The 12498-nt window shown below is 41.6% G+C and overlaps 1 protein-coding gene across 5 annotated transcripts in view; it reads right to left on the bottom strand.

Moving 5' to 3' along the window:
* The window catches only part of Slimp (Seryl-tRNA synthetase-like insect mitochondrial protein), a 94350-nt gene that overhangs the window by 77909 nt on the left and 3943 nt on the right, over nt 1-12498 (bottom strand). The window lies entirely within an intron of this gene.

The raw sequence follows: 12498 nt of genomic DNA, 5'->3' as shown, positions 1-12498 counted from the left end.
GTTTACCAGTGATAATCTTTTTAACTACAACCCATACAGCATAAACTTCAGCAGTGAAAATAGAGGCATGTTTAGGTAGACGAATACTTGTTTCCCAATTTTCTGTTACGGCCCCTACACCCACGTGTTCTTTTGTTTTAGAGCCATCAGTGTAGAATTCCATGTTATTTTGATATTTGTCCTGAAGAGCCCGGAATTCTTGTATAATGTGTTCGTGTGGGGCGTCTCTTTTCTTTAAATGTGTTAATATCCAGTCAGATAACTGTGTAAAATCGTACCACAGGGGCAATTGTCATGGTTTTTTGGCAACCTGGAGGACTTTGCAAGGGATGTCATACTCTCAACAATATTGCTCATATTGCAGGACAAGCGGATTAATCATGTTTGTTTTATTTGTGTACTGTAAGCATGAGTTGCACTGTGTGACGATGTTGTGGCATATGTGTTGTGGTGAGGACTGAACTTTGAGCACATAGGAAAAAGTGAGTAACACTCTCTGCTGCTGTAAGGGAGGTTCATTACACTCGACGTATAAACTTTGGACAGGTGATGTTCGGTAGGCACCACTTGCCAGTCACAGTCCCAGGTTATGAACTGGATCAAGTCGTCGAATGTAAGACTGTCTGGCTGAGCCATAAACTGTGCAGCCATAGTCTAGAATGCTACGCACAAGAGACCGGTAGATACATAAAAGACACGTTCAGTCGGAACCCCAATGCTTATGAGACAAAACTTTAAGGATATCTAGCGCTCCATTTGCTTTAATCTTTAGTACTTTTACATGAGCTAGGAAGTTTAGTTTGGTGTCAAAGGTTACTCCTAAAAACTTATGGTCTTGTTTCACCGGCAGTATGGCGTCATTCAATTTTAGGACTGGATTGCTGTGTAGCCCTCGTTTCTCAGAGAACAAAACAGTAACTGTTTTCTGTGTGAAGAAACGGAAGCAATTTTTGCTAGCCCATTGTGTAAGTTTATTTATTGTGATTTGAAGCTGCCTTTCACAGGTTGGCAAATTTGAGGCGCGGCAAGCCACTTGGAGATCATCTACGTATACAGAGTGCATAAGAGACGACGGTATAATCTTATTAACTGAGTTCATTTTTACTATAAACAGTGCCGTGCTGAGAAAACAGCCTTGTGGAATGCCATTTTCCTGTGTAAATGTATGAGAATGTACTGAGCCCAGACATACCTGAAATGTTCTATTAGACATAAAATCAGCTAGGCAGTTCAGCATTTTACCACGGATGCCGAGGTCAGCCAAGTCTCTTAAAAATTCCATATCTTTATGTGGTACCATAGGCTTTTTCTAAATCAAAGAAAACTGCAAGGCAGTGTTGCTTGGGTCAAAATGCATATAGAATTTCATGTTCTAGACAGACAAGATGGTGAGTAGTTGAACAACCCTTTTTATATCCACACTGGTGGGGGTCTATGAGGTTTTTTTTATTCTAAAATGAGAGTGTTATATTGATAATGCTTTCATATGATTTTGCCAAACAGCTTGTGAGGGCAATGGGTCTGTAGCTGCTTGTGAATGTTGGGGATTTACCGGCTTTTAGAAATGGAACTACTATTGCCTTTTTTCACTCTTCCAGCATTATACCAGATTCCCAGATTATGTAGAAAAATTTAAGGAGAGCGCCTAAAGATGCTTGAAATAGATGAGCCAGCATGGCATAGTGAATACGGTCGTGACCTGGCGCCGTTTCTTTCCCTGCAGAAAGGAATCTGTTTATTTCTTGTTGTGCGAGGGGGGCATTGTACGGTTCATTTGATGCACCAGTAGTGGGCAGCTTCTGTTTTTCAGCAGACTGTTTGTACTGTAAAAATTCTTTTGTATAATTCACCGAACTGGATAAATAAAAAAAAATGTTCACCAAGTGTATCTGCCTGTTCTTGTATTGTTGTTTGTGTGCCTGGACTTGTAACGGCATTATGTAAGATCAGTAATCTCCCCCGAAACTTTCCAATCTGTTCCCACATTCATTTAGATGTGATTGAACTGTTTATTGAAGATATGTATTTCTTCCACGATGATTTTTCTGTCTTCTGATAAATCGTGCTTTGGCTTTGGCCTGTTTAAAACATAGGTTGGGTGCCTTCGTAACATGCCCCAGGCCCTATTTTGAAGTTTTTTTGCTTCTGTGCACTCAGGAGTCCACCAGGGGTAATTTTTTTTCGCACAAGGCTAGATGTTTGAGGTATTGCCTTTTCTGCTGCTGAAATTAAAACTGCAGTGAACTTTTCATTAATTTCATTTATGCTGAGTTCATTTGAAAAGACTTCTTTGAGTTTTGCATGTTTGACAAAAAGCAGCCAGTCAGCAAGATGCATTTTCCAGCGACGTGGCTTAAAGATTATGGTAGGTAATGTGGATGATAGCTTAATAAATGCCAGCAAATGATCACTTCCTTATGAAGTGGCGAGGACTTCCCACTTAAAATCACTAAAGACAGACGGTGAGCCAAAAGCTAAATCAAGACAGCTAAACTTGTGTGAGCTTGGTGAAAAATATGTTGGTGAATCCGAGTTTAAAAGACATATGCTGGTAGAGAAAATAAAATCTCCAATTACTTGCCCTCTTTGGTCTGTACTATCGCTGCCCCTGAGGGTACAGTAGGCATTAAAGTCTCCTACTAAAATAAAAGGCTCCGCTAACTGGTGTATTAGATTTTCTAGTTGTCTAGTAGTAAAATGAGTATGGGGTGGGATGTATAGTGAACAGATGGTGATGGTTTTATGCGATAGAACGGTGATGGTGACAGCCTCGAAAGAAGTATTCAACTGAACATTCCGTGTAGGGGTGCCACCCTGAACGACTATGGCGACTCCTCCTGACAAACGGTTCGCGGTCCCTTCGGACAACAGTAAAACCATTAAGGATTTGACTGTACTTGGGCCCTAGGTTTGTTTCTTGAAGGCAGAATGCCACTGGCGAGAACTTATTTATTATGTCTTTTATGTCACCTAAATTATGTATCAGACCTCTACAGTTCCAATGGATGATGAAAGCCATTGTTAAGCAGTTAGAACTGTTCACTTATATGCGTGTGTTTTAGAAGGTTATAGGTGACAGGTAATGATAAGATAGCTAGTCTAAATGAGGGTGGTAACCATTCAGGTTACCTGGCTTTTTGGTGGCACAGTTACGAGATGTCTTTTTTAGTGCGCTCCAGGGAGCACTGGTCCTTTGGCGTCGACGACTCCGTGGTTTTTGGGTTGACCTCCACAGCCTTCTCCGAGGCGCTGCAGGATTGAACGAGGCTTTGAGGCCCTGAGACACTCGGGCCTCAAATTTCGATTGGGCCCTGCGACACAGCAGTCTGGGGGCCTGCCTTAGCTGGAGCAGCACTGGCCGCTGCCACCAAGGATGGAGGTACTATGGGGCCACTGGCTGTGACCCCTATAGACCCCTAGAACCGGTGTGGTGCTGCCGCACCACACTGGCATAGCTCGTTTGAGGTAAGTGAGATAGTCTCTTCCTTGCTTCATAGAAAGAGATTTTCTCTTTCACTGCGAGTGCAATTATTTCTTTCCTCCAGAGGGGACAAGATCGCGAATAAGCAGCATGACCTCCTTTGCAGTTTGCGCAATGTGGAGGAGCATTAGCGTTGTCTGAAGGGTGATCATTTGCACTACATTTTGCGCATGTTGCTTTACCTCTACATGATTGTGATGCATGCTCGAACTTTTGGCACTTGAAGCACCATCTTGGGTTTGGCATGTATGGCTTAACATTGATCTTTACATACCCTTCTTTGAGTGAACTGGGAAGAATGCTGGTGCCAAAAGTAAGTATCACATAGTTCTCTGCACTTTGATTAAATTTTGCTCTTGGAAACCCTCGAGCAGTTCTTCATCGTTTAAGCTAAGGAAATCTTCTTCAGAGATCACGCCCCTGCATGTATTTAGTGATCGGAGATCTTTTCCAACTGTTCTTTCTTTTTAAGTTCCAGGAGAATGTCTCCACTTGTCATTTTAGAGATTTTGTAGTTTTCTCCGATTTTTTATTTTTTTTTTCAGGCATTCTGCCACCAAGAAAGGGGAGAGTTGTCGCATTGGGGTGGTTCCTTCGCTGTGCATGACATGATAATGTATGAACGTGACTGTATTTACTCTGAATGTAAAATCGAAAGGTACTTCGGTGCGACCTCGTTTCAGAGGCTGATCTGGAAGGCAGGGGAAAGCTTCTGCCATAACATGGTTTTAAATTTCGGCGGAAGTGGTAGCCCCCCACCACCAAGCCCAACAAGGGGACGCTGCTGGTTCCAAAAAACCTGCAGGCGCCAGCCATACACCGCCACTATAACCTAATGTACATACCCAAGACTGGATATATAACACATGGTTAACCCTTTCCGCCAGGAAATTCGGAAGTAAGAAGTGAAAAGGAGACAGGAAAGATGAAAAGGCTAGAGAGAAAGACGAAGATTGAAGAGGAGGACAGGAAAAGGTGACTGCTGATTTCCTACAGGTGGGTCCGCCTGGAGGTGCCGTCTATGTGAAGCAGAGGCCAAAGAGGTGTGTTGCCTCCGCCGGGGGGCCTTAAAGGTCCAAACACCCAGCATCAGCTCAACCCCCAGGATCCCCCTTTCCCCAGACACGGTTACGCCGCGCTCGGCTACACGCGGGAGGGTCCAACCCTCGTGTGCTCGGGTATGTGGTGTCACAACACACCAAACGACTGCGGACGCCCCTGCAGCCATGTGCACAATAAAGCGAAAGTATGAATTAAAAGCTGTGCACATTCGCATCGACAATGATGCAGTAAGCTTTTAGCCACAATAAAATTCTAAGTGAAAAGGTAGAGGCAACTCAAAAGAAACATCAAATGATGTGGGTAGCAGAACTCTAGTAATAACACTTTGGGGGGAGGGAACAGGCTGCGGCATCGCTGGAGAGCCCCACCCCTCGGAGCCCCCACGTAGTTGGTGCCTATGCAAGGCATTATTGAAGTTTCTGCATTCGAGTGGCCCAATAGAGGCCTCGATACTCCCAGGAATCCTCCACCCCATGAAAGTTTCACACGTTTTCTTTCTTTGCTATTCCTTCCGTCCTTCTTTCCCACTTGCATTTCCCCCAGTGTTGGGTAGCAAACCAGAAGCTTCTCTTTCTTCCTGCCCTTTGCTATTTTTATGGCTACAAGAATGATAATCGCTTTGCTGTTGTGCTGCCGTGCCCAGAAGTGATTTTTTCCGGTTTTGCATCTTTATGTCTGTTGCTGTCTGGCGACGTAGAAATGAACCCTGGGCCAGAAACGAAGGTGATGTTAAAGGAATTGTGCGATGGCCAAAAGGCAATACAATCAGATCTAGAGAGCATGAGCAAGCGACTGAAGGTGGTTGAAAACAGCCTTTAAATATTCAAAGAACAGGCGAGTACAATTGCTCAATTGTCTAAAACAGTAAAAGAGTTAGAGAGTACACTTTGGCAGCAGCAGAATGGACAGCTTTGAGGACAGAAGTAGGCGGAATAACCTAGCGGTATTTGGAATAGCAGAAGGCGAGAAGGAATCCTTAACTGACCTTGAAGCGAAAGTGTTAGTAGGTGTATTCAAAGAAAAACTTGGCGTCAACTTGAGTACCGTGGAACAAACAGATCGGATAGTAAAAAAGAGCGCCCGGCCTCGACCTGTAATTCTCAGGTTGTATGACTACAGGGAAAAAGCTAAAATTGCAAACAATGCAGAAAGCTGAAGGGCAGCGGCGTCTCCATTTCTGATGATTTTTCAAAAGAAGCGCTGGCGAAGCGTAAAATGCTCTGGGATTCCGCGAAACAAGAAAGGGAGGACGGGCATCGCATGCGCTTGAATTACGACAGACTACATGTGGACTCTGACGTGTGCGCGTGGGATCAATCAAAGCGCAGCCATGTGAAGGTTCCGTATCCTAACAGACGCCCTACTGCTGGTACGGGTGACTGATGGAACAAAAAATGTGATTCGAATGCCTTCCGCTTGATCAATTTGAACGCTAGAAGTTTATTAAACAAAATTGGAGACTTAGAATATATCCTGGCTAATTACGATCCCCATGTGCTTACAATAACCGAAACGTGGCTGCGGCCCAAAATACAAGACCAAGAGCTCGTACCACCTAATTACAAAATCATACGAAGAGACCGTGATGCTCGTGGGGCCGAAGTTGCTATTGTATTCAAGGCCGATATTGACTGTGTGCAAATTACTGGCATTCCAACACATGAAAGCATCTGGTGTGAAATTAAGCTAGATAAAACAAGGATAATTCTTGGAACTGTTTATAGACCGCCTAAATCACCCATTTTCTATCTTGAACATATGCAGCTATACTTAGAAAGCTTTAAAAAGCACAGCTGTCACATAATCATTGCTGCGGATTTCAACTTGCCACGGATTGATTGGTCCACGCTTAACGTTCAGCCTCGCGAAGATGCCCATTATGAACTACTTCTAGAAATAGCTTTCAGTAAGCATTTACAACAGGTAGTTCATGAGTGCACACACGTAGTTGGGAAATCAAGATCTGTATTAGACTTGGTGTTCCTATACGGGCGATTTGAAGACTACGACGTATTGGTTGAAACTGGCCTCTCGGATCATAAGCTAGTTTATGTGGAGATAGTCTACCGCTGTATACCCGAAGGCTGGTAGTACTACGCATGTTCTATGCTTCGACAGAGCCGATGACACAAGCATTATTGATAATCTTTCGCTGTGTTTTGATGAATTCACTTCGACGGATGACGTCAATGCGATGTGGATTGCGTTTAAAGATATTGTTTTTTACTGCGTAAACAAATTTGTGCCTACTCGGAAGAAGAAAATAAATAAATGGAACCTGTGGATAACCCGCGAAATTATACATTTAAAGCAGAAAATTAACCGTGAGAGACAGAAGTCAAACAAAGATCATAATAAAACTTCGGCGCTAAGCTCTATATTGCGCACAAATATGGCTGCTGCGAAAACAAATTACTATGACGTGACATTAACTAATTTTATGAAGCACGATCCACACTGTTTTTGGCGCCATTTGTCGCATAATAACGAAGGTCCAAGTGTCATTGTCACTAATGGCGAACTTGTGTCGGACAACTCGCGTATGGCAGTATGTATTAATGATTTTTTTTCAATCTGTCTTTACTGACACTTCTGCAGATGGTCTTTCTCCCCTCTCTCTAGAATCCCCGTACACATCACCAATGCCTAATATTCAGGTTTCGCATGAAGGCATTGTAGCTCTTTCGCTTAAAATTACCGATAAGAAATCTGTAGGTCCAGACGGCATACCAAATGCCTTTCTGCGCAGATATGCGGAATGGGTAGCTCACTATCTAGAGATCATTTTTAATTCTTCGCTGAAACAAAAACGGGTCCCAGATGACTGGCTGGTCGCAAAAGTGGTTCTGGTTCACAAGTCTGGTGAAAGGCAACATATTGGAAACTATCGGCCAATTTCACTCATGTGTGTATGCTGCAAGCTACTTGAACACATAGTTTCAAAGTCAATCTACACCTACCTTGAAGACAAGAATGCTTTTTTTCCCAACCAGCACGGGTTTCGACAGCACCTTTCGACTGTCACACAGTTGATAGAAACGATCAACGATTTTTCAGCTTCCTTGAACAATAGAAAGCAGGTCGACGCTGTATTTTTAGATTACTCAAAGGCTTTCAATCTGGTCGTACATAATGAATTAATTAAAAAAACTGATGGAAATGAATATAAATTATGGTGTTATGTGGATCCGCTCATATCTAACAGATCGGACACAATACGTTGAAATAAATGGTAACAAATCTAACCAATTAAAAATAACCTCAGGCGTTCCACAGGGATCCGTTTTAGGACCACTTCTTTTTCTAGTTTACATAAATGATATTGCTCATAACATAAGTAACGACATACCCATCCGGTTATTTTCAGACGATTGTTTATTATATCGTGCAATCAATAACCAAAATGATCAGGCGTCACTTAGTCAAGCCCTTAAAGCTGTAGAAGTCTGGGCCGCAAAAAGTAAAACGAAAATTAACGAATCTAAATCAGTCATGCTCAGAGTTACAAACAAAACAAAGCATGTTATTGAGTGTAATTATGAGATGAACTCAACAATTCTAACCGAAGCTGAAACAATAAAATACCTAGGTTTAACAATTTCGAAAGACTTAAGTTGGAAATCACACATAGACAGAATTTGTGGAGCTGCAGAAAAAAAGTTATGGTTCCTTCGCCGAAAATTAAAGCTATTAACGACACCCGTCAAACTACTTGCATATTTAACTTACATTAGACCAACGTTAGAGTATGCCAGGGTCATTTGGGATCCGTTTCAATCAGGATTAATAAACCGCATTGAGTAGATAGAGAAAATCTGCAAGGTTCATTCTTTCCAGGGATTACCGTACTGACTCTGTTTCCGAAATGCTTCGGTTGCTTGATTTGCCTCCACTGGCTCAACGGCGTAAGTTGGCTAGACTTAAATTTCTTTTTTTGTTATCAAAAGGCCACTTCAATATTGAAACCACACCCTATCTTGCTCCCAGGCAGGCTAGAAACGTCAGATCAAGCAATCATTGCATGTTCTCAATTCCAAAAGCATATCTGGACATGTACGCTTATTCATTTTTTCTGCGAACGATTAAGGAATGGAACAGTTTGCCGGCGTCTGTTTTGCATTCGAGTAGCATTAAAATCTTTGAGGAACGCGTTAAAAACCTTTTATGAAATTGAATCTTAGTGGTGCCATGCAAAAATTGTCACACTATTCCAGAAATACATACAATAGTCTTTCTTTTATGCTGCTTCCAATATCACTGTCACAGTGTTAGAAACATGCATTTCTTAGCCAAACTATTGCATTTCGTTATTTGTTTTGCATTGTATTTCCAACATTCATTGCTTCATGTCCTATTTACGTTTGTAAAGTGTTTACATTTTTTACGCTATGTGCAAACCTGCTGTACCCACCCTGTTACGGCCAAGACGGCCAACAGTATTTGAAAATAAAAAATAAATAAAATAAATAAAAATTACCTTAAAAGAGGTGATCAACTGAATGCTTCTAACTACTGACCAATTTCACTAACATTCTCTGTCCAAGCTTACGGAAGATTTGGTTTACAATTACATTGTTCATTTCTAGATACAAAGAAAATTATTTCTCACTTCCAACACAGCTCTAGGAACCGTGTGCCTACCACCACCCAACTAGCTACAACCATTCATGAACTGGCACTAGCACTTCACAAAGGCGAACAAATTGATGTATTTTTAAATTTCAGTAAGGCATTTCATCACATTTTATACAACAAACTTGCATTAAAACTGCAGGATACTGGTCTTCTAACTCTTGTCAAATGGATTCATTTTTTACCTCTCAAAGAGTTTTTTCAGGTGCAAAGCTGCTCATCTGGGGTCCTCCAGGTATCATATGGAGTTCCCCAGGGCAGTGTTCTTGGCCCAGTACTCTTCCTTATCTATATAGATGATATTATCTCAACAACCGAGAAATCATCAGTAGGCATGAGGTTATTTGCAGATGACTGCATTGACTTTAAAACTGTCACTTCACTGAGCGACGAAGAATGCTTACAGACTAGCCTTAACACTGTTCAGAGTGGTACCAGGTTTGTTCTATGAAATCAAATGACACATAATCTGTTTTTTTTTTTCAGGTCTCTAGAAAGAGAAATACTCTGTAATATGATTATAAATTTAACAAGCACTTATTAAACCAAGCTTATGAACATAAATATTTAGGGGTTACTATAATAATCTATCATGGTCCAATCACAGTAATAAATCTTGTGCATCCACCTCAAGAATACTTGGGTTTCTTTGAAAACTAACAGTTGCCCATCTCATAAAAAATGCACACATATGATATGCTCTTGAGGCCCCAGCTAGAATACGCGAGCATAGCTTGGGATCCGTACTTAAAGAAAGACATTTAAAAGCTTGAAATCATTAAAAGAAAGGCAGTTTGTTTGATTTTAACTCCTATTGTCGCAAGGATTCACCAACTCAGCTCATGGCTAACAACATTTTGTCTAAAAAAAAGAGGAGAGCTGTTGCTAGAATAAAATCCTTGTTTTTATTGCTCATTAATCAATTTACTGTCAACCCCAACTCATATGTTCGCCCCCGTTTATTAAGGCCAACACGTCACACTCGTAATCTTCAGATAGCACCACAGTCTGCTCGCACTATGCTTTTTCAGCATTCGTTTTTCCCTCGCACTATCCCACACTGGAACGTGTCGCCTGAAAGTCTGCTAATCATTGATGATGTGAAAGCATTTGAAAAAGTGTTATTGAACTATTTTTCTTTATATTGATGGGGTGATGGTTGGGACTAGTTAGTTTTCCAGGCGGCTGTGTGGTGCAATGCGAAGCGGGACCCAGTAACACGAGGACCAGCGCTCTCAGTTGGCGCTTCGTGTTTCTGTGTCCCACTTTGCGCTGCACCACACAGCCTTTATATTTATGCTGCATTTGAGTGTCTCACCAAATTTATGTTTTCTCAAAGGTTAACACATTTCCATTCTTTTTCACATGTCTGTATTTTGTTTTCCAGTGTTCTTGTATTGTTGTACTCCCACCTGCTTGGTCCTTGAACCGCAATAAAGACCTAAAAAATCTGAGCACATGAACAACAGAGTCCAGTACATCCAGTGACACGTCAAAATTGTTCACAAAATAGAAAGAGGAAGAAAAACAAGAAAACAACACAGGTGGCATAGAAGCACAGTTCATAGGCATGATTACATTTGGCCACTAAAGTGAATACTTAAACCTGATTTAAATTTATCAGAAATGAAAACCATCAACTCACAAAAGGAATTCCACTCATTAATCATTTATGGTAGGAATAAATAATAGAATATTTTTGTGCTGTAGAAAATTGGTCTAAGATTAAGATGATATATGGCCTGTGATGTCTACAATGGACTAGACAAAAGCAAATTGCTCAAAACATCACGATGAAAAATTTTGTGAAGCAGGCAGAAGCATTGTATTACAATTTGAGATGCAAAACTTGGTAGATGACTAAACTTTGCTGGAAGTTTAGTGATAATTGGCAAGAATAAATCAAGCAGCACGGTGCCGTATGCATTTATCCATGGAAGTTAATTATTCAGAGTCTGGACCCCGCACAGAAGCTACACATTCAACTTTTGAGTGAACAAGCATCTTTAATGGGACACTAAAGAGCTTCTAAACCAGTTTGCACTGATGAAATATTCATTGAATTTTCGTTACTTTGGTGATAAGAGGTTGATTATTACAGGAGAAAATGAAGGCAAAATTTCAATTTTTTAATTTTGCACTGAAGCTTCAGTGCCGGTACACCAGCGTGAAGTCACAAATTTCAAATTATCTTTTTGTAGTTGGGCTGCCTTGGCCCGGTAGTTCTCGAAACTTGCCATGTTGAATGCTTGGCTCCTTGAGAACACAATGTAGTCCCCTTTTATCAATAAACAATTAGCTAGGCCCTAGCAGACACCATCAAAATGCAGAACATCACTGCAATCTCGTGCAGGAACTTCAAGACGGCGTTGCCACCTATTTGCCCTTTTTTGGCTTACGAAGCCTCTTCTCACGGTAAGAGCGGCATTTTTGGTATTGTAGAAGGGTAATCACTAATACAGGTGAAATAATGTTTCCCTTTAGTGTCCTTTTAAAGCTGCAGTTATGAAACAAAATGAAGGAAATTTTGAATTGTAAGCACCCAAACGTATGGCTGTAGGAGGCCATGCAAGGCTGCTGAAGTGTTTTTGACAACTTTGTGCAAGAGTGCGGCCCGTCGTACTATTGGTGCAGCAATGCAAGCATGCACACCCCTTTCCACTCCTGCCTAGTGACAGAGGCTCTGCACTATAGCTAGCCAGCTAGTCAAGTGGAAAGCGTTGACCTCACGCAAACATCTTTTCTGTGGGCCATCACAGCTGATTGTCAAAGCTCTAACACGCCACCTATATCATCACTGGTGCATTGGCTTTAAACTGGCCCTCGAACACTTTTCAAGCCACCATATTTCTGTTGGCATAGACTGATGGTTGGAGCTGCTTCTAGCATAGGTCAAAGTGGCGATATTGAAATATTTAATATTTTAATCACTCAAGCAAAGTTTGAGTTTTCCACTGGTCAACTGGGATCAACTGGCTCCGCGACAAAGTGCTCCTCATTGATCCGCCCCCGAGCAGAGATAGATTTCTCCGGAACACCGATGACGTGTTGGCATCACTTCCGTACTGGTTGTGTTGCTTCGCTGTTTTTAGCTCTTTTTGAGGCGTTGTTTGGTAACCCTGTGGAGTTGTTTACATTCTCGAAATGGTGTTGCTCAACCATGTGGCAGTGCTTCTTGCCTTGAGCGATTCTGACAGCAGCTCTAGTTTATTGGAAAGTAGCAGCAACAATGACAAGGAATTGCATATGCCTTAGGAAATGGTATTTAAGGTGCAAATGATGAAATCGCGAAATTGTTGCCGCATATGGCGGGCACCCAACTT

This window comes from Dermacentor variabilis, unplaced genomic scaffold, assembly GCF_050947875.1.
Source record: "Dermacentor variabilis isolate Ectoservices unplaced genomic scaffold, ASM5094787v1 scaffold_12, whole genome shotgun sequence".
Taxonomy (NCBI): Eukaryota; Metazoa; Arthropoda; class Arachnida; order Ixodida; family Ixodidae; genus Dermacentor; species Dermacentor variabilis.
The sequence above is the reverse complement of the archived record's forward strand: the minus strand, read 5'-3'. Positions and strand labels throughout refer to the sequence as shown.